A 24,224-nucleotide genomic window follows, 5' to 3' on the forward strand; every position below is an offset into this window, starting at 1 on the left:
TATCGAGAGCACGTCACTGGATCGGATCGGATTAACCGAGCCTTTTCGGAGCTGGAAAGAGCTGCCGCTTCTTCCTCGCTTATAGCCCTATTATCCAATAGAAGGGAAAGGATAACTAAAAGTTCATTCCACTTAGTTTCAGCAGCGGAAAGAGTAATGAAAAAGGTTGGCAACCCAAATTGTCGAATCATAGCAATAACTTTTTTTTTTTCAGCCTCCCAATGAGCTGGTGCACACCGTAAGCCTTTAAGGATGTGGTAGCCATCATCATGTTGAACAAGTCTGTCAACAAATGACTCATCCCGCAGATTACCAGCGGTAACTGCACCTGACTTTTTGCGTAAAGCAATTGAAATGGAATTTTGAATGCGCTGCATTTCGTAAAATTTATACATGTATAAAACTTTAGGAACTACAGCGCAACGACGGTCGTAAAAACGGATTTGGGATCTGGCTTTTTTCGCATAGGTTGTATTTCCTTTAAATATTTCCCCGCAAGAAATAGTTGGAAAGGAAAGTTCCTCTGCGTCTTCGTCAAGCGTTAAGCTTGTTGGGCGACGGGCTTCACCCGGTGCCAATGCAATTCGCTGAATAGCCGTATCATTATTTTCCAATAATGTTTCATGGCCTCCGGGATTTAAATTTTCTTCGAGCTCTGCAGCATTTTGGGATAGGTGTTGCTGCTGAAGAAGTTGCTCTACTGCTTCGCGATCAGATTCATCCGCAATAAAAGGAATTTCATTAATTCCTTGAAGTCCTGCTAGCCATGATTCGTTCAGTGAAATGTTGTGTTTTCTGTAGAGCTCGGTATTCACTAAGTACCGTACAGCTTCAAGGACCCGAGCGGGTCGAATAGTTTCAGTCATGAAATTGTGAGCGTACTCTAGTCTCCTTTTCAAATGGACTTGGATGACATGAGTAGAGTCGAAAGAGCGCGGAAGCGCAGTCACAATATCAGGAACTGAAATTGGAACGTTCACTACTGCCCCTCTGATTCCGCATTGCCTTTCATAGCCGAGAGAAATAATCCTCATAAAAGGAATTCTCGGTGAAATAAGGCGTTCTTCGAGGCAGGTGAGTCCATTTAAGCACTCAGGAATTTCTGGGAAGTCAAACCCATTGGAAAGGCAGAGTGATGGAAGTTTGCCAAGAGAGATGGCACGACGACAAGTGTTGCAAAAGTTATATTTGCCGGACGGACTGGGAAATTTTCGTGACAAATAAAAAGCGTTGCCAACGTTTAGGAGAGGAAATTTAGAGGAGATAGCCAGGATGTATAATCCACTTACCTGTGAACGGAACCATGTTCCTCCACAGCAGATACAAATTTCCGTTGGTCCTTCCTTTATGTTCCTGTGATAAAGATCCCTTGCTGTTGCTCGAATCCTATTTCGCTGTTGTTCTCGTTCCTGATCCAGTTCGTCCTCCGAAAGTTGAGCTCTTGCGTCCATATTGCGTTGAGACTGCCTTTGGGAGGTATCCAGTCGATTTTGGGGGTCCATCCTGAAGTTTATTAATCTTTCCTCTGCCATTAGTCGAATTTGTTGTTCCCGAATCCTCCGCTGTTGTCGTGTTTCCCGGCGTTGCGATGTGTTTATCCGTTGCTCCTGTGTTCTTGCGATGGGATTTCTCCTGGTTGCTCTCCTGTAATCGGCGTCCCTTTCCCGTTCTCGCTGCCTGTCTTCCGTATCCCTTCGTCGCTGTCGGTGCTCCCCAGTGTTCCTTTCCTGTTCCCTTGCACGTTCTTCTGGGTCCTCGCGATGAGCAGCTCGCGCTGCGGCGTCTCGAATCCGCTCTTGAATTCGAAATTCAAGAATTCTATTCGTCGAGAGGACTCCGAGGAGCGGCGACAAGAGCAGGTGCAAAATACTGCTGACCATGCGACACGGAGGACTATTCCAGAGTACCGAAATCCGGAACGGGTTCGGGTAATACCTGATATTTTAAAGTTACTCAGTCCCCATATAAATTTCATTCATACCCGCACTACCTGTTACGCAATTGAAAACCCTTGCACGTGTTCATTCAACGAAGGAGGATTTCCATTGAACCAATTGGCGGCATTACCTGGATTAGGTCATCATGGGATAATCCCATGGTTTTCTCGTAATAAAAATTCGGGTGTTATTTAAAAAAGTAAAGGGTTGTAAACTTTACAATGAAAATGAACACAATTTTATGTTCATTAATAACCTACTACCCGGAATCCCAGTATAACATATGAAAATGTTAAATCACTTCCATAGTATTGTTACTATGCAGTAACAAGTAACAATTTACTGCAAGGGTATATCAACTTCGGCTCCGCCCGAAGTTAACTTTCCTTTCTTGTTTTTTTTTAAGTTATATTTTTTTTTATCTACTTTTATATAACTTTGGAAGACATAAAATCTAGTTCCCCCCAGAGGTGGCGGTGCCACGCTAATTTTCTAAAAATATGTTCCTTAGCTTACTAAGAACCCAAATCAAAAAACAGAACCCAAATATTTTGTTTCGTTTAGAAGTTATTAATTTTGGCCAGAAAAAGTGGTCATCCGGCCTATAGTGCGCCGGTATAATAAAGACACATAAAACAAGAAAGGAAAGCTAACTTTGGGCGAAGCCAAAGTTTATATACCCTTGCAGTTAAAACTGGATATATATCGCAACCATCGGATATAGTTGGCCGATCCTTATGGGAATATGAATATATAAACCAATTTATTACAATACAAAATCAAAAAAAAGTCCCAAGCTTCTATCTTCAAATATATCAAAGTTGGTATTTCTATTAAAAACCATTTCCGATCGTTCAGTTATATGGCAACTATAAGATAAAGTCGGCCGATCGTTATGAAATTTGGTAGGTCGTATAAACTGACCAAAAATATAATCTGTACCAAGTTCCAGCTTTCTAACTTCAAAAACACGAAAGTTGGGTCATTTCCGATCGTTCAGTTATATGGCTGCTATAGGATAGCTATAGCTATAGTCGGCAAATCCTTACGAAATTTGGCATGTCCTAATATTGTGCTAAAAATAGCGCTCATGTAAAATTTGACTCTCTAACTCTAAAAACACCGAACTTATACCATTTCCGATCAATCAGTTATGTATATGGCAGCTATAGGATATACTCGGCCGATTCCGGTCGTTCCGACTTATATACTGCGTGCAAAGGAAAGAAGGGTGTCTGCAAAGTTTCAAGTCGATAGCTTTAAAACTGAGAGACTAGTTTGCGTAGAATCAGACAGACGGACAGACAGTCGGACAGACGGACATGCTCATATCAACTCAGAAGGTGATCCTGATAAAGAATATATATACTTTATAGGGTCGGAAATGTCTCCTTCACTGCGTTGCACACTTTTGATCAAAAACTTTGCAAATCTCTTTCTAAAACAGACTTAATGCAATTAAATAAATGTAGCAGCCAGAGACAACAACGGCAGCAGCGGTTACTCAGTAACTTCAGCAACCTAGTTTTATAAAATATAAAATAGTAAAATAGTATAAACAGTTAAGCGGACTTATTTATGTAAGAAAATATTGTTAAGCAATCCATTGTAATATAAATCATCTTAATTCATTGTAAGTATAACGCATATTGAATGATTTAAAAATTCTCATATTACTTATTACATATTCATTAAAATTATATTATCCGTACAAAGAGAATCGACGACAAAAACACATGAGCGACAGTGAAAATGTTTTAGACGACCTCTTGTTAAGTTTAAATAAGTGGTCAGTGCATCAGGCACGGCGGTTAGCGTTAGCTAACTCTAGCTTTTAGAGTTAGCGATATGGAGTTAAAAGAAGCCCAGTTAAAAACGATCGTCGAAAGTGCTGTTGCCGGTGCGCCCCAAAAACGATCATTTGAAAAAAAATTACAGGACATTAGTGAGCAGATACAAAAGTTTACAGTCGGGTGAAAACTTCACAGATACCGAGATCCGAGATGTTGTGTGTAAGGAACCCTTAGATATAATAAAGTCTCTGCCAGACTTTGAGGGCAAATGTGAAACATATGTGTCGTGGAGGAAAGCGGCTCATGTTGCTTTTAAAGTTTTTGAAAAATTCGAGGGCAGTTCAACATACTACCAAGCTCTTGGCATTATGCGAAATTAAATAAACAAACACGGTGTTGGCATCTTTTAATACACCGTTAAACTTCAAAGCAATGATCCGCCGTCTCGATTTTACATATGGCGACAAAAAACCGGTCTATCTAATTGAACAGGAGCTATCAACATTACGGCAGGGTGACATGACGCTTACGGAATTCTACGACGAGGTCGAAAAAAAACTGACCCTACTTACTAACAAGACAATAATGACATTCGATAATGCCTTGGCCTCGACACTGAATGAAAAGCACAGGGTGGACGCGTTACGTGTGTTCATAACTGGAGTAAAGAAAACGTTGAGCGATATCCTTTTTGCGAAAAGCCCAAAAGATCTACCGACAGATCTTGCATTGGCGCAGGAGGTCGAATCTAACCATGAGCGTTACCAATTTTCCCTTAATTACTCAACAAAATTAGGAGACAGAGGTCAGAGAACCGATCATAGACACAACGATAGGGATAGAAATTCACTTATGCCCATACAAAAAACAAAAACCCTTATTTCACTTACGGTAGCCAGGAAAGGCAAGGTCGCATCCAGTCAATGAATCATGGCGTTTCAATGCGCACCAACTGAACAAAAAAATACATGGCCAATACACAATCAAAACGCATTTCAAACTCAACCACAGAACGCACGTCAGGATCAATCATACACCGGTTATGCACAGCCATCAAAGAGACCAAATAGTGGCACTGCAAGGTTTACAGGACCAAAACAACAAAGGATTAATCACTTAGCCCATGGGGAAGGTCAAGGTAGGGAAGACGCCGAAGAATATCATCAGGAGGCTGAAGCGACAGTTGAAGATTTTAAAGACGAGCTCACAGGTTATGATCATGTTCATTTTTTAAGCCACAGGTCCCTGCTACCGTACACAGAGAGAAAAATAGCAGGGCGAACCATAAAACTTTTGATCGACACCGGGGCTTCAAAAAACTATATACAGCCTCTTTCTGAACTAAAATACACCACGCCGGTACAAAAAGAATTCACAGTTAAATCTTTACATGGTTGCAATACCGTAAAATATAAATGCTTTATTAATCTTTTTAATACAGATGTTCCCTTCTTCATTCTCCCAGACCTTTCTAGTTTTGACGCCATAATAGGACTTGACTTACTAACGCAGACAAACGCCATTCTAGATTTTAGAACCAAAACTCTAAAAATCAACAATGAAGTCGAGCCAATTATAGTGTAAATTTCACCAATATCAATGACATTGTGGTACCAAACCAGATATCCAATAAATTTCACACAATACTTAGAGACCGAATGGCTGTCTTCGCAGAACTGGAACAAGCACTGCCGTATAATACCAATATTATTGCTACAATACGTACCGAAGACGATCAACCCGTTTACTCATAACTTTATCCGTACCCCTAAGGCGTAAGAGATTTTGTAAATGAGGAGACAAAAAACTTGATAAAGGACGGAATACCGACTACTGTTTGGGTAGTCGATAAAAAAAGGTACGGATGAAATGGGAAATACGAAAAAAAGGTTGGTCATTGATTTTAGGAAGCTTAACTTAAAAACCGTCGACGACAAGTACCCTATACCAAATTTAGTATCCATCCTGTCAAATTTGGGAAAAGCCAAGTTTTTTACAACCCTCGACCTTAAATCGGGATTCCATCAAATCTTGCTGGCGGAAAGGGATAGGGAGAAAACAGCCTTTTCAATTGGAAATGGAAAATATGAGTTTTACAGATTGCCGTTTGGTCTGAAAAATGCACCAATGCACCGTGCCATAGATGATTTTCTTAGGGACCAAATAGGGAAGTCTTGTTATGCTAACGTTGATGACGTGATCATTTTTCTAAAGATATGGAGGGCCACGTGAATAACATTGCTTGGGTACTAGATTACCCACCACCACTCCATAGTTCTTCAAATGGGCAGGTGGAAAGGTTTCACAGCACACTTTTAGAAACTTGAAATAGGCATGAGTGATACGGTCAACCTCGTACTTCAGGCAACTATAGAATACAACAAAACAGTTCATTCAGAGACCGATAAAAGACCGATCGACATCATTCAGTCAATTTCCCCCGAATTTGCACATGAAATCAAAGGAAAAGTTAAAGAATCTCAGGAGATACAGCTAAGAAGGATAAACGAAACAAGACGAGCCAGATCTTTTGAGGTGGGAGATACCGTCCTAGTCAAGTTTAACAAACGTCTGGGAAATAAACTTACCCCACTATTACGGACAGAAACGATCGAAGCAGACCTTGGGACAACTGTCCTCATAAAAGGGAGGGTCGTTTATAGAGATAAGTTACGTTAAAACCATTAAACATCAATTAATCGTTAAAATTCTTTAGTTTTGTTGTTTATCTTTTGGGCTGACAACCGCCAAGCATATTTCACGAATTTCACGAATACAGATTAAATACGAATACCTACAGACAAGGTTGGCAAACGTTTATCAGTTAAACATTTGACAAATCTTACTATAAATAAATTAAACTACACCTTGGTAGTATTTTTTTGCGTCATCCTATTTAGCATAGCTAAAGAAAAATGCTACACACAAATGATTTCACAAATTTAAAGATTACGAAACCAGAGATTTTTGTAACAAATTTTTTCATTCAATTAGCGTTCTACTAAGACCGCAAAAACAAATTTAATATAAATGGCTTTCATATTTTCGTTATTATAATTTATAATTTAATTAGTATTTAAAGCTTAAAATAAATAATATTGAAGAAGGATCTTCAATCTATCAACTTAAAAATCGCCACAGAGGCGGCAAGTAAGAAAGAACTTAGAAAGGGAGGAGTTAACACAATCACCCGGCTGCAAATTTAAGTTAAGATCTGATATATAATAATATAACATATTTGAACATATAGTCGTAAGACCCGACCGAAATGAACTTGGGTAGTAGTAAGGCGAGCTTTAGAGATAAGAACATTTCGGTACTTTGTTTTCGTTAATAGATTTAGCATTACAAATAAGAACATTTTCTGTACAGTCAGTCGATATTTGGAGATCACATGCGCCGGTCGTCACCGGTCATCAATAAAAACTCAACTCACAAAACCCACGTGGATAATTATTATATAATTAATCGGGCACGCTAGACAGCGGACCGAATAAATAAAACTTATCAACAAACATAAACTAAAAAATCTTAATTTACATATGACATATCAAATTTCATAAGGATCAGCCGACTCATAGCCCATACCCTCATAGTCATACCCTATAGTTATCATATAACTGAAAGATCAAAAATAACCCAACTTTCGTGCATTTGAAGATAGAAAGTTGGAATCTTTAGAATTTTGAAGATTGGGTAACCGATGTGTTGGGATTATTAAATATGATTATTAAATATAAATAAATAGGACAAAGGGCAGGGTTTCAGGTACAATATTTCCAACACTATGAAAACCTGGGGGCAACGCAGGTAGAGTGACCAATTTCCGTTTCTGAAGAAAATTCCGCCTTCCAAAAATTCCGAAGTCTCCAATATCTTCGAACCGTAGCTTGAGCTACGGACAGACGACCATGCTCATATCAACTCAGGAGGTGATCTTTCTAAGAACATAAATTAATTTAATAAGCCAACCGAATGAATTCCGATAATTGAAGTGTTTTTTAAGTTTTTATATATTAATTTTGTTTTTTAATTAATAATATTGAATTTAAACTGCTCAGTTCTATGAAGTCTTGTAACAAGACAATCTCCTCATCCCAGCCTACCATCCATTGCTGGCTATGTGAAAACGTCGAACACGCCAAGTGTGCCGGGTTCACTGCCTCAGTTTCGGATGCCATTTCCGGTAGGTCTGGTTAACATTTTTGTTGTGAAATTGTCGTGCTGTCCAAGACGAAACGAGGTCGTTCATGAGACAGACTAAGAATGGACTTAAAGAGTTGATCACTGGTTTTCGTAAAATCAATGACCAGCTTGACACTCAGTTTAGCGGCCTTCAGCTGCTGAATGAGTCCCCTAAGCGTAAAAATCCGCTGTTTGGGATCCGCCTCAGCATGTTCAGCCATCAATAACGCAGCCGCTCATATCTTTAGCCACCCCAAGGGCTAGAACTGAGAACAATTCGTCCAAATTTCTACGAAAAAAATTAGCAATTGTCCGATATGTCCGCCATGGCATCCCTTCATGTGACGCCACAGGTCCTAGTAAACGAAACCCCCGTAAGAGTCACACAAAAGATTATTCCACAGTCCAAACCACCGGCACTGATGCTGCAGTTCTCGTACAGTTCTCGTTTTGAAAACTTTTGATCGACACCGGGGCTTCAAAAAACTATATACAGCCTCTTTCTGAACTAAAATACACCACGCCGGTACAAAAAGAATTCACAGTTAAGGGGACCCCCCCCATTCTCGATTTTAAATTTTGACGATTTTCAATGGGCTGGCAAATGAACATAAATTATTTTTTAGGGTTGTAACTGTGCTTACATATATTAAGACACAAAAAGGAAGAAAATCATTTCACAGAATTTTTTTTTGTTTTGTTTTTGTTGTTGTTTTTTGTGATCAAAGAAAAGCCCTTCTTTTCGGCGGCGCATGTGATTTCCGCTCACTGGAACATCTGAATCCAAAAATTCCAACGGGATTAGAAAATGTACATGTTTGGCTCTCGTATGAACTAGGATTATTAACTTCGCTCAAAAATTAACAAAATGGCAGACCTTTGAAATTTTTTTTTGAAAATTTTCTTTTTTTTCAGCCACAAATCGAGTTGAAAAGTAAAGAAGATCTTCACCGATTTGATTTATCCTAGTTCATACGAGAGCTATATATGTGTAGAATAACGTGTTAAAATTTGGAACCGATTGGATTAATAGTTTTTGAGTAACCTCATGCGCCAGTCGTAAAAACACTGTTTCGAGAAAAACGCGTTTAAAGTTTTGAGACGGCTCTCGCCGTCGCCTGAGGCTTCCACCATAAATCGGCTATATCTTCAAGAGTTTTTGAAATTTTTACTTGAAATTTTCAGGGAACATTCTTGAATAGTTACAAGTTCGAATTAAATTAAAAAAAAAAAATCGATTTTTTAAAACCGAGAATGGGGGGGGTCCCCTTAAATCTTTACATGGTTGCAATACCGTAAAATATAAATGCTTTATTAATCTTTTTAATACAGATGTTCCCTTCTTCATTCTCCCAGACCTTTCTAGTTTTGACGCCATAATAGGACTTGACTTACTAACGCAGACAAACGCCATTCTAGATTTTAGAACCAAAACTCTAAAAATCAACAATGAAGTCGAGCCAATTATAGTGTAAATTTCACCAATATCAATGACATTGTGGTACCAAACCAGATATCCAATAAATTTCACACAATACTTAGAGACCGAATGGCTGTCTTCGCAGAACTGGAACAAGCACTGCCGTATAATACCAATATTATTGCTACAATACGTACCGAAGACGATCAACCCGTTTACTCATAACTTTATCCGTACCCCTAAGGCGTAAGAGATTTTGTAAATGAGGAGACAAAAAACTTGATAAAGGACGGAATACCGACTACTGTTTGGGTAGTCGATAAAAAAAGGTACGGATGAAATGGGAAATACGAAAAAAAGGTTGGTCATTGATTTTAGGAAGCTTAACTTAAAAACCGTCGACGACAAGTACCCTATACCAAATTTAGTATCCATCCTGTCAAATTTGGGAAAAGCCAAGTTTTTTACAACCCTCGACCTTAAATCGGGATTCCATCAAATCTTGCTGGCGGAAAGGGATAGGGAGAAAACAGCCTTTTCAATTGGAAATGGAAAATATGAGTTTTACAGATTGCCGTTTGGTCTGAAAAATGCACCAATGCACCGTGCCATAGATGATTTTCTTAGGGACCAAATAGGGAAGTCTTGTTATGCTAACGTTGATGACGTGATCATTTTTCTAAAGATATGGAGGGCCACGTGAATAACATTGCTTGGGTACTAGATTACCCACCACCACTCCATAGTTCTTCAAATGGGCAGGTGGAAAGGTTTCACAGCACACTTTTAGAAACTTGAAATAGGCATGAGTGATACGGTCAACCTCGTACTTCAGGCAACTATAGAATACAACAAAACAGTTCATTCAGAGACCGATAAAAGACCGATCGACATCATTCAGTCAATTTCCCCCGAATTTGCACATGAAATCAAAGGAAAAGTTAAAGAATCTCAGGAGATACAGCTAAGAAGGATAAACGAAACAAGACGAGCCAGATCTTTTGAGGTGGGAGATACCGTCCTAGTCAAGTTTAACAAACGTCTGGGAAATAAACTTACCCCACTATTACGGACAGAAACGATCGAAGCAGACCTTGGGACAACTGTCCTCATAAAAGGGAGGGTCGTTTATAGAGATAAGTTACGTTAAAACCATTAAACATCAATTAATCGTTAAAATTCTTTAGTTTTGTTGTTTATCTTTTGGGCTGACAACCGCCAAGCATATTTCACGAATTTCACGAATACAGATTAAATACGAATACCTACAGACAAGGTTGGCAAACGTTTATCAGTTAAACATTTGACAAATCTTACTATAAATAAATTAAACTACACCTTGGTAGTATTTTTTTGCGTCATCCTATTTAGCATAGCTAAAGAAAAATGCTACACACAAATGATTTCACAAATTTAAAGATTACGAAACCAGAGATTTTTGTAACAAATTTTTTCATTCAATTAGCGTTCTACTAAGACCGCAAAAACAAATTTAATATAAATGGCTTTCATATTTTCGTTATTATAATTTATAATTTAATTAGTATTTAAAGCTTAAAATAAATAATATTGAAGAAGGATCTTCAATCTATCAACTTAAAAATCGCCACAGAGGCGGCAAGTAAGAAAGAACTTAGAAAGGGAGGAGTTAACACAATCACCCGGCTGCAAATTTAAGTTAAGATCTGATATATAATAATATAACATATTTGAACATATAGTCGTAAGACCCGACCGAAATGAACTTGGGTAGTAGTAAGGCGAGCTTTAGAGATAAGAACATTTCGGTACTTTGTTTTCGTTAATAGATTTAGCATTACAAATAAGAACATTTTCTGTACAGTCAGTCGATATTTGGAGATCACATGCGCCGGTCGTCACCGGTCATCAATAAAAACTCAACTCACAAAACCCACGTGGATAATTATTATATAATTAATCGGGCACGCTAGACAGCGGACCGAATAAATAAAACTTATCAACAAACATAAACTAAAAAATCTTAATTTACATATGACATATCAAATTTCATAAGGATCAGCCGACTCATAGCCCATACCCTCATAGTCATACCCTATAGTTATCATATAACTGAAAGATCAAAAATAACCCAACTTTCGTGCATTTGAAGATAGAAAGTTGGAATCTTTAGAATTTTGAAGATTGGGTAACCGATGTGTTGGGATTATTAAATATGATTATTAAATATAAATAAATAGGACAAAGGGCAGGGTTTCAGGTACAATATTTCCAACACTATGAAAACCTGGGGGCAACGCAGGTAGAGTGACCAATTTCCGTTTCTGAAGAAAATTCCGCCTTCCAAAAATTCCGAAGTCTCCAATATCTTCGAACCGTAGCTTGAGCTACGGACAGACGACCATGCTCATATCAACTCAGGAGGTGATCTTTCTAAGAACATAAATTAATTTAATAAGCCAACCGAATGAATTCCGATAATTGAAGTGTTTTTTAAGTTTTTATATATTAATTTTGTTTTTTAATTAATAATATTGAATTTAAACTGCTCAGTTCTATGAAGTCTTGTAACAAGACAATCTCCTCATCCCAGCCTACCATCCATTGCTGGCTATGTGAAAACGTCGAACACGCCAAGTGTGCCGGGTTCACTGCCTCAGTTTCGGATGCCATTTCCGGTAGGTCTGGTTAACATTTTTGTTGTGAAATTGTCGTGCTGTCCAAGACGAAACGAGGTCGTTCATGAGACAGACTAAGAATGGACTTAAAGAGTTGATCACTGGTTTTCGTAAAATCAATGACCAGCTTGACACTCAGTTTAGCGGCCTTCAGCTGCTGAATGAGTCCCCTAAGCGTAAAAATCCGCTGTTTGGGATCCGCCTCAGCATGTTCAGCCATCAATAACGCAGCCGCTCATATCTTTAGCCACCCCAAGGGCTAGAACTGAGAACAATTCGTCCAAATTTCTACGAAAAAAATTAGCAATTGTCCGATATGTCCGCCATGGCATCCCTTCATGTGACGCCACAGGTCCTAGTAAACGAAACCCCCGTAAGAGTCACACAAAAGATTATTCCACAGTCCAAACCACCGGCACTGATGCTGCAGTTCTCGTACCTGCGACACCAAAACCCTTACAGGTGACTCCTCCATCGAAACATGGCCCTGATACTTCGGAGATTTATATTTCGTCCTATATCAAAGTCAAAACAAAATCGGATGTAAAGGTGGAGGACATAGATAAATTTAAATATACTTATATAGGGCGCACGTCTTTTTAAAAGATTCGTATGCCTGCGCTGATGTTCAAGACCATTTGTTCACCCAGTTTTTGGCCAGAGAATCTTTTCGTCCCAGAACATCAGCTAAGTACAGTAAAAAAAAAGTTTTCAAACCAGTGGGAGTGAAACTTCCACTGACCAACCTTCCACCTATTCTTCGTCCACTATCCCAAAAAACTAGGTATTGTCATTAACACTTACCTATCAGAATACTAGGGGGCTACGTAGCAAACTCCCGAAGCTATATTCTGATAGTTCTTTCTTTGCATCCCATAGTATAGCCTATACATAAACTTGGTTAAAGCCCGAGATCTTTAGCTCTTAAGTTTTTACAAGTAAGTACACCACTTTTAGAAGTGATCGACCTCAGCAAAGGGGCGGTGGAGTCCTCATTTCGGTAGACTCTACTCTTACTTCTGAAGAGGTGAAATCACAAGTTTGGTGACATAGAATTTTTTTCCATTAAAATCATTTTGAAATGATTAGACGAAGTAGACTCCGAGAAATCTCTTTACATTACACGTTCATATATACCGCCTTCGTCTGAACCGCCCACATATTGGCAGCATTTGTCCGCTATTCAATCCGTTTTTACTCTTATAACTCATAGTGACCAGCTCGTCGCTGTGGGCGACCTTAATATACCAGAATTAAAGTGGTCCAATGTCGATAACTCACCATCCTTATCTTTTATCACTAACCATGACTTCACCGCGGGCAGGTTTGACATGTCCCTAGGTCAAATTAACCATGTTAAAAATTCGTTAGGACGGCTTTTAGACTTATGCTTTGTCTCTGATCCCGATGGTACCACTCTCTCCAGAGCTTTCCCCCTTTCAACCCCAGAGGATCCATTCCACGCTGGAGGTCTCAATCAAAACCATTCCTGGTATCGATCAGATGCCTCCATCCGTGACAAAAAAGATTTGATGTTCCTATTTAAGAAAATACTAAAAATAGGCTCCTCCTAAAATATAAAAAACCTGCAATAGTTTTGATTTCTAGCTCGGTCAAATTTTACCGTGCATATTGCTGAATGTTACAGGAATTATATTCGCCGCTGCCGGATACAATTTTCTTTGGATCCGAAGTTTTATAATTTTGTAAACACAAAGCGTAAACATGAATCTTTTTCACCCCTGCTTACGTTTGAAAATTCCTCTGCGACCTCTGATCAGGCCATTTCCAATCTATTCGCAGAATTTTTTCTTACAACTTATTCTCCGCCTAAATTGACAGATCAGCCTTACGCATACAACATCCAATCAGCATATCTTATTTTTTGTCCGTGCAAACCTTTTCTAAGACTTTTTAACTTATCTTTGGAGAGCTTGATTCTCCCCTTAAGTGGAAGGAATCTTTTATAATTCCCTTACATAAAAAATGGAAAAAGTTCGATGCCGCCAATTTCAGAGGCATCCCTAAATTGTCAAAAATTCCAAAGTTATTTAAAAATTAGTTACTCCTCATTTGCAACACCTTTGATCTTTGATCATCCCTCTTTGTCAGCATGGCTTTATTAAGCGTCGCTCCACCAGCACGAACTTATTGGAGTTGACATCTTTTGTCATAGATGACATTCGTAAGGGATATTAAACTGATGTGAAAGTTGACATCCTTTGTCATAGATGGCTTTCGTAAGGGATATTGAACCGATGTAATTTACACAGACCTTACCAAAGCATTTGATTCGGTGAATTACCCACTCTTGTTGAGTAAACTGAATATGCTGGGACTTTCTACAGACCTCTTAATATGGATCTCAAGCTACTTAGAAGGAAGGACACAAAGAATTTAATTTAAAAACACACATCTGTGCTACATCTGGAGTCCCTCAAGAAAGTCATCTTGCAACGGGCCAAGATGATGTAAAGCTTTGTCTGCAGTACAAATCCATCTCTGCACAATACAGTCTTCAGTTTGACCTTAATAACTTTCAAAAATGGTGTTCAGCTAACGATTTAATACTTAATGGATCAATATGCAAGCTTATGTCTTTTTATCGTCCTTGCCCTCTGCAGGCTACGTATCCTCTTTATGGGATTGCCTTAGAGAAATTAGCTCAGGTTAATGATCTCGGCGTCATATTAGACATTAAACTTAAATTTGCTGACCATATTTCCTTAATGGTTAATAAGGCTAAAGGAGTCCTTGGTTTTATTAAAAGGTGGTCAAAATAATTTAATGACCCCTATATAACCAAAACATTGTTCATCTCTTTGGTCGTCCGATACTGGAGTACGGTTCATGTGGCTGTAGTCCCCAATATGGAGTACATCTGGACCGCATAGAATCCGTACAAAAGAATTTATTAACTTTTTCTCTTAGTGGTCTAAACTGGGATGCAAATCTTCTCTTTCCATCTTATAATAGTAGACTCTTACTAATAAATTTACCAAGCTTAAGAAATCGTAGATTAATACTTGGTGTAGTTTTTCTGCATAACCTAATTAAGGGGGATGTAGATAGCCAACATTTATTAACACGCTTAAATTTTAACATTCCTAATAGAAGGACTAGAATCTTTAGTTCTTTATCCTAAGCCATTGTAGTTCTACATATACACAACACGACCCTTTTTCTAGTTCAGCTACTCTATAACATCTCTCTCCTGTCCTTCAAATTTGAAGAATAGAATTTAAAATTTCCTTACTTACTCCTCCTCCTCCTTACTCCTTAATAAATTACAACTAGCATAATAATTACTAATTATTCGTTTCTCGGGCGCCCCTCAGTCGTCTGGGCCTCTAAGCTTCATGATGAATACAGAAATGCTAGCTGAGGAAAACCAACCAGCGCAAGATACCAGGAAAAACCCAATCGTCCTCCAATCTATATCAGGGAGAAAAGCTCTAATATCCAGTTTAACCTATATGTGGCGTTGATCGGGAACGGTCGGGAACTTTCATGTTGTCCCGCTCATCTAAGGGAACATCCCCCAGAACAGCCAGAAAAGGAATACAATGATGCTTAACCTCCAACATAATATGAAAAAGCTTATGTTATTCATGAAAACTACCATGCAAACATGTGTTCAAAACCAAAATATGGTGATCCAGCTGCTCGTAGCACAACAGTCTAAATTATCTATGCAGGCGCTACGAATATCAATGTGAAAGGCCAATGGTGTCTCACGGCATAAACTAGAATTGTCACAATTCTTGACCGAAAACCATATTGATGTTATGCTACTGGTGGAAACGCATCTTACAAGCAAAAAAAACTTTCATTTAAGAGGCTACACAATCTACCGCACAGATCATCCAGACGGGTAAGCCCACGGCGTAACTTGAGTTCTTATCAGAGAACGCTTTAAACACCATTTTCAAAAAAGGTGTGCAACAAACTTCTTGCAGGCCACATCGATACAAATTCAGTCAAGCAACGGAATCCTTTCAATCGCTGCCGTTTACTGCCCTCCCCGTTTCTCAATCTCGGAAGGACAATTTATGGACTTCTACAATTCACTTGGGGATCGTCTTATAGCCGCAGGAGACTACAACGCCAAACATACGCACTGAGGATCACGTCTCGTGACTTCCGTAGGAAGGATATTTTTCAATTAAATTATAAATGTGAAAAATAAACAAGACTACGTTTCCCCTGGAAGTCCCACATACTGGCCAACAGACTTACGAAAGCTCCCAGACCTTATTGATTTTGCAGTGACAAAAAACATTCCTCGCAATCTAATAAGTGCCAGAGCAGTCTCGGACTTATCATCAGACCACTCGCCTGTGCTTCTAACGCTTCTTCAAAGCCCGGAACTGGCCAAAACCGAACTGGATAAAATACAAAAAGTACGTGAGTGCCCACATAGAACTCGCCCCGGAATTTAACATGGAATCGGACATCGACTACACTACGAGCGCCCTGGAAGAAGTACTTGTTGCGGCAGCTGAAATCTCTACTCCTCATGGGAAGCAAATAGACCGACACAAATACTTCAAATCTAATCAGCAAATCGAACAGCTCGTGCGAGAAAAGAAGCAAGCGTCGTGATTGGCCAAAACAGCAGATTACCACCTTCAAAACAACGCCTTAAGGAAGCAACCCGATCACTCGATTAGGCTCATTACTAACAGGAAGAAAATACACAACTGAGGTATATCCAAAATCTTTCGCCAAAAAGCACAAAGTACCGACCACCCCGATAAGAAACTCTTCGGGATGCTGGGCTCGCAGCGACGAAGACCGAGCTGAAACATTCGCCACACATCTCCAAAGTGTCTTCCAGCCAAACCCAGCCTCAAATTCATTCCTCCTGCCAGTAATTCAGCCAGAGTCCTCCCCTCATCCAGCCGCACCTTCATCCCGGCCGAACGAAATCGAAAAAGTCATAAGAGGGCTAAAACCAAAAAAGGCTCCCGGTGGTGACCTTTTGACGCCAAAGATGCTGATCGAACTTCTAAAATGCGCTATAGAGGTCGTCTGCAAACTATTTAATGGAATCAATCTTGGCTATTTCCCAAAAAAGTGGAAGAAATCCATCATTATAATGATACCGAGCCTGAAAAAGACCACACAATTCCGTCATCATAGAGACCAATAAGCCTTCTATCTTGTTTGTCTAAATTGTTTGAAAAATTTTTGTTAACTCGCATAGTTAACAAGCTGCCACATCTGGAAGCTTGCAATATTATCCCGGCACACCAATTTGGCTTCCGAAGAAACCATGGAACCATCGAGCATGTGAAAAGATTAACATCCGAAATAAGCTCAGCCTTCGAACAGCGAGAATACTGCAGCGCTATTTTTCGCGACGTATCTTAAGCTTTCAACCGAGTTTGGCTCATCGGACTCATCCACAAAATTAAAACGTATTTGCCAACATCATACCTCTCCATACCTGGAATCATACCTCTACAATAGGGTATTCTCAGTGAGATGCAACGCAGCTACTTCGGGCGACTACACCATCGAAGCTGGAGTTCCACAACGAAGCGCACTCGGCCCGTGTCTATATGTTTTGTATACTAAGGATATTTCCACAAACGCACAACTAACAACGTCAACGTTCGCCGACGATACCGATATCCTTATTCACTACAGATGTCCAACGCAAGCAACAACCCAACTGGCTTATTATCTCATAATAGTGAAAAGGTGGCTGTCCGACTGGCGCATTAAATAATCGAAGAAAAGTGTAAAAATGTAACGTTTTCTCTTAAAAGACAAACATGGCCTTCGCTAAACGGTATGCAGATCCCTCAAGCTAACGAAGTAATGTACCTTCGTGCGTTCACCTTGATAGAGGACCTCCAACCTGGCTAAAAGTAACTAAAAGCCAACCACTGAGCCTGGACTACAAGTTCACAGCTACTTTACAGCTCAGCCCTAAAGCCAATATGGATGTATGGCTCCCATGTATGGGATGTATGGGAACCTTGTTAGTCTCGCAAAGAGAAGATTCAAAAAATAAATGAAAGGTTAATAAACAAAAACAAGATAGAAAAGTTAACTTCGGGCGAAGCCGAAGTTGATGTACCCTTGCAGTTAAAACCGAAAACATCGGATATAGTTGGTGGATCCTCATGAGAATATCATATTATAGCCAATTTATTACAATAAAGCTAAAACAAGGTCCTAAGCTTCTATCTTCAAAAATACCAAAGTTGGTATTTTTACAAAAACCATTTCCGATCCTTCAGTTATATGGCAGCTATAAGATATAGTCGGCTGATCGTTATAAAATTTGGTAGGTCGGATTATCTGACCAAAAATATAATCTGTATGAAGCTCCAGATTTCTATTTTCAAAAACACGAAAGTTGGGTCATTTCCGATCGTTCAGTTATATGGCAGCTATAGGATATAGTTGGCCGGTTCTTATGAAATTTGGTATGTCGTATTATTTAGCCAAAAATAAGTTCCGACTTATATAGTGCGTGCAAGGGAACAAAGGGTGTGTGCAAAGTTTCAGGTCGATAGCTTTAAAACTGAGAGACTAGTTTGCGTAGAAACAGACAGACGGACATGCTCATATCAACTCAGGAGATGATCCTGATAAAGAATATATATACTTTATAGGGTGGAAGATGTCTCCTTCACTGCGTTGCACACTTTTGACCAAAAACTTTGCAAATCTCTTTCTAAAACAGACTAAATGCAATTAAATAAATGTAGCAGCCAGAGACAACAACGGCAGCAGCGGTTACTCTGTAACTTCAGCAACCTAGTTTTATAAAATATATAAAATATAAAATCTGGCAGAGTATAAGCGCGTGGCGGAAGATTAACAGGACTTCCTAAGTGGTATGATTAACATATTCCCCAATCACATATTTTTTTTTATACCCTAGCTGAGGGTATTAAAATGTTGGTCAAAAGTATGCAACGCAGTGAAGGAGACATCTCCGACCCTATAAAGCAGTGGTGGGCAGCGCTAACACTTGTTTAAAATTTGAGTGTGTGCGTAGCAGAGAAAACCAATGAGAGCAGAGAATTCACTGAGCGAAAAAAACGTATGTTTTTATTTCATTTTTCGTTAATTCAAAAGTTGGAATGGGCACTAAAATTAGGTATTTTGTTTTAAAAAAAGCTTTGCTAGCAACATTTCTTAAACAAATGATAAACTACGCTTCCCTATCTATATTCTCCATGAAGAAAACTTTTTCCAACCCAATTTCTGAGAAAATTTTTTTAAGTGAAAAAATTTTATCTTTAGTTTGGGCTGTCAAATGAATCAAATGCGGCAGCGTTGCGGCAGAATTTCCTACCCTATACTTGCGTGCTATGTAAAATGAGAGTTTGCCCACCACTGCTATAAAGTATATATATTCTTTATCAGGATCACCTCCTGAGTTGATATGAGCATGACCGTTTTTACGCAAACTAGTCTCTCAGTTTTAAAGCGTAATTAAAAATAATGTGCGCAGATGATGTGATGATTAAGAATAATAATAATAAAACACGATAACGACAAAAACTTATGTCAAGTGACTAGGGATAAAAAATGGAAAAAATAATTAAAAATTATCAGACCAACATGGTTTTTCTTTGCTTACCTAAGGTCCTTGTGAACCACCCTCCCCTTAATGTGGTGGTCCCCATTGTGGTCCTCATGTCTGCTTCCATAGTATCCTCCTTGCATAACGATAAAAGCTTATTGCCTAGTCGCCTGTTGGATTTCACTAGGACTTTGTCGCCGACATTAACCACTTTGTTTTGTCGGAAGGCATTTCCCCCACTTCTAAGCTTATTTTGGGCATATCTTATCCTATCCTGTATTTCGCACTGTGGGTCAGTCGATTGCGTGACGTCGGGTGGCTTTTTATCGATAGACTTGCTGTATTGAGGCATCTGGCTAGCTCCACCAAAGAGCTGTGGAAACGCTCCATTTGTCCATTTAATACGATGTGTAGGGGCGGTGCATTCGAGACGCTAACTCCGAAGTGATTTTCCAGCATGGTCCGATTGGTGTGCGAGTTCAATGAGGGTTCATTGTCGTAGTAGATGGTTTTAGAGGAAATTGGTTGGACCATTGAAAATTTTAAAAATTTTTTAGTGCATGTGAGGAAGTATTTCTTATCTGTGGAGAAAATACCTATGTGCTGCTGCCCCCACGGCGTTCCCAGACGGGACAGGCGTTTCGTTTTTTTTCAGGATCTGTCATATTATTCTTTAGCGCAGGTCGACTAGCGTTAGAATTCCGAAAGTACGAATGTGCAGATCTTTGAGTAAGAGCAGAGAAAAAAATTCGTTTCTTAGTGAATCGATTATTTTCGATGTTTCAATATAAAACATAGATTAAATCAAAAAAATAGAATTTTTTTTATACCTATCATAACTATTTTTGTGTATATCATTTTTTCCATGGGACCAATCAAAATTATTTAATTAAAAAAAAAAACAAAAAAAAAATACTTTTTTATGAAATTAAAAACAAACACAAAAAATACATAACATAATTAAAAAAAAAAAAAAAAAGTCATAAATGCATAGGTTTTACTGGCAAAAATAAATTTCTTACTTTATTTAAATTTTTATAAAACTTACAATCCTTCCAAAACTCGAGGGGAATAATATCTGGAGTTTCGTGGGGCTTCTCCAAATATTTTTGATTTTTGAGTCTGTACCTTTTTGTCTAATTTATTTTTCATAAACGCGAAAATAGGAGCTCTTAATGGGGACTCGTGTATTGGTGGATTGTTTTCCGAATCAGAGCACGGATTCAAAATCGTTGGATAGATGGATATCTCGATATGGAGAACTTTTACTGTGGAATCAGCAGAAAGATTGCTTTAAAATCTCTCCGCTTGAATCGGGGATCTAATATTGTGCCGGTTTTGGACACGGACCTAAATTCATACGGAAACAGCCGAGTATTCACTCGTTGAAGGGTGTCCTGCATTATAAGGTTGAGGGTGTGTGCATAACAACGCATGGGCCTTTCCCAGAATAGTGAACGCCTTGATCATTGTGGCTGTATTATCTGTCACAATTGCAGGTACCTTGTTTGCAACACCCCATTCAGACAGAACGTTCTGAAGCGAGCTGTCGATGTTTCAACTACTCTGATTCCAATCGTTTTGTAGTTTAGCTTTTGTCAAAACTGCACTTTCTGCTGCACTTTAAAATCATCCAAATCATGCATCCCAGAAAATAGCATGTGAGCGTCAAGTAGTAGTCATTGGCCCTTGACGTCCATCCGGTACAGTACTTTACCCTTCTGAGCCCTATCTTCGTACATGTTAGTTACAAGTACATAATTTAGTGTCCTTCTGCAGGTAATTTGTATTGTGGGTCCAAGCAGTGCACAAAGTTGCAAAAACCTGCGTCTTCCACAATTTTAAAAGGCGGTAAATCAGTAACGATCATCTCAATAAAGCCCTTGTCAGCCTGGGATGAGCCATTTTCATAGGTTTTTGTTTCTTTAGTGTCAAGAAAGTATTTAATTTTTTTAACAGCTTTTGGAATGTTAACCGCTCTTTGATGAGCTTGGTTAAGGTGGTTGAATAAATTTTGTGTGTTGTGTGTTTCTACATATTTTCTCCACAGCATGATACAATCGTTCTCTCGAATGGAATACCTTGTATAATTGTATCATGCTCCACAGTTAAGGCATTTGGCTGATCCACTTTCTAACCATTTTGACTTCACGACATCCGATCGGGAAAAAATGTTTTTTTTTATGGATTCGACGCATCGATATTTTCATTGAATGATGCATCGGACTTCTCGTCTCTCAGCGACTACAAAAATGTCAGTAACACGGTTTTTGCAGTGCCAGAAATTGGTGAATGGGAATTGCCGGACCAATTCATCCTGTATTATCGGTAGAGTGTGCAAATCGCAATGAATGGCCTTTTACGCCTTTGAGGATAATGGTGTCGGAGAGCTCCTCAAGCAGCGACTCCTTGCATGTGAAGTCAATGTTGTGCCGTCTCTTGTTTCTAAAGAGCATGAAGCTGCGTTTAGATGGAAAGCGTCCTTCCTTCAGAAATATCTGGTACTGAAAGCAATTCAATGGCTTATCCGTGCTTTCAATTTTCAATAGTTGTCTTAACAGGGCATCCGCATGAAGTACGCAACTTTTGAAAAAAGGTGCTTTTAGTCGTTGCTGTTCGCTAAATTACACCTAAATATTTTTGGATCTGTGCCTACTGACACTTCTATGCTCCCCTTTAAGAATGTCGGAGATAGGCCTAGCTATCATTTTGGCGTCGTCCAGGATTTTTAAAACCTAGTTTACATGCCGTAGAAAAAAGGAAGTTTTTGCCGTAGGAAGGATGCCGTAGAAAGAAGGAAGAAGGAAGAAAAGCAGCAAGAGCTGCATTGAAGGCTAATATTGAAAGTAATTATTATGCTTTTCTATCTGATCTTGAAGATGAAGTTTTAGACAACGGCATGGAAGCGGCCGATGATGAAGAGGTACTTACGACTTCTTAGTCCCCCAAGAAGAAGGAAATCAAGTCACCACCGATTTTTATCCCAGATGTCTCTAACATTGCTGCTCTAATTTCCTGCATCGAGGACATCGTTGGCAAAAAGAAAGACTTCTCCTACAAAGCCGCCAGAGACAATCAGGTGAGGATTATGATGCCGGATAAGGAGTCGTACTCTTCCCTCAAATCCCAGCTTGATAGCGCCGGGAAAAGATATTACACATTCCAACTCAAGGAAGATAGAGCCTGCAGAATTGTAGTAAAGGGACTCCACCACACCACCGATATAGACGAGATTAAGGAGGACTTTCGGCGTCAAGGACATGCAGTCCGTGATGTGCACAATGCCAAAGGGCACATCACCAAGAATCCACTACCTATATTTTTTCTTAATCTAAAGCCGTCTAGCAACAACAAAGAGGTCTTTCGGCGTCAAGGACATGCAGTCCGTGATGTGCACAATGCCAAAGGGCACATCACCAAGAATCCACTACCTATATTTTTTCTTAATCTAGAGCCGTCTAGCAACAACAAAGAGTTCTTTAGCGTGAATAGAATCTGCCACTTTGTGGTTAAGGTGGAACCCCCACGCACATTCCATGACGTGCCGCAGTGCTATCGCTGCCAAGGATTTGGTCATAGCCAGCGATACTGTAAATTGCAGCATCGTTGTGTCAAATGTGGTGAACAACACAGCACAAGCGAGTGCAGGAGAAATCGAAAAGAGGCGGCAAAATGCGTGCACTGCCATGTACCCCATCCTGCCTCCTACAAAGGCTGCCCAGCATATAAGAAAGCCAAGGCCAGCATGGCCCCTAAAGAACCACTTCCAGCTCAATCACGTCGTTTAGCTTTCCCACCCGCTCATGACTATCCAACAGTGGACACCTCATCAAGGAGCTATGCTGATATAACCAGGGGAGGAGCCCGTTTACAACAGCAACAAGCGACAGCACCCGAGATGCCACAAGCCGACCAGTTGGCAGCCTTTACGTCGAGTGTGGAAAGCCTCCTGGAGAGAGTTTAGGATAAGATGTTAGAAAGTATGACAACAATGATGAGCGCCATCCTTACTCAGATATGCAACAAGTAGGACTGCACGTAGCCTTCTGGAACGCTAACGGCCTAGTTAATAAAAGGCTAGAAGTGGAGCATTTCATCCACACCCGCTGCATCGACATTTTGCTAATTTCAGGAACGAACTTTTCACACAAATCATTCCTGACTTTACACGGCTACGATATCATTCATGCTAATCATCCAAGTGGCAGAGGGCACGGAGGAGCGGCAATTATAATCAAATATAGCATTGACTACAGCGAGATCGCAAGAATCAAAGAAGAATTGATCCAGTGCGTCAAAATCAATATCTCCACCCCTGGAGGGAAAATTATGATCGGTTCCGCTTATATTCCTCCTAGACAGAGAGTGTCCGATAACCAATTTGATTTACTGCTGAATGACATGGGCGACAAATTCATACTTGCAGGTGATTTCAATGCCAAGCACCCATGGTGGGGCTCGAGGATGACTAACCCTAAAGGATTTACGCTATTCAGGTGTATTCAGCGTAGAGCCTTCAACTGCCATTCAACCGCCATTCAACCGGAGAGCCTACGTACTGGCCCACTGACCCCCAAAAACGGCCCGACCTACTGGACTTTGCTATATCCCACGGAATTCATCCGGACTCCATTGCCTGCTCGTCAAATGCAGATCTCCTTTCGGATCACAGCGCGGTGG

The sequence above is a fragment of the Drosophila bipectinata genome, chromosome 4 (genome assembly GCF_030179905.1).
Source record: "Drosophila bipectinata strain 14024-0381.07 chromosome 4, DbipHiC1v2, whole genome shotgun sequence".
Taxonomy (NCBI): Eukaryota; Metazoa; Arthropoda; class Insecta; order Diptera; family Drosophilidae; genus Drosophila; species Drosophila bipectinata.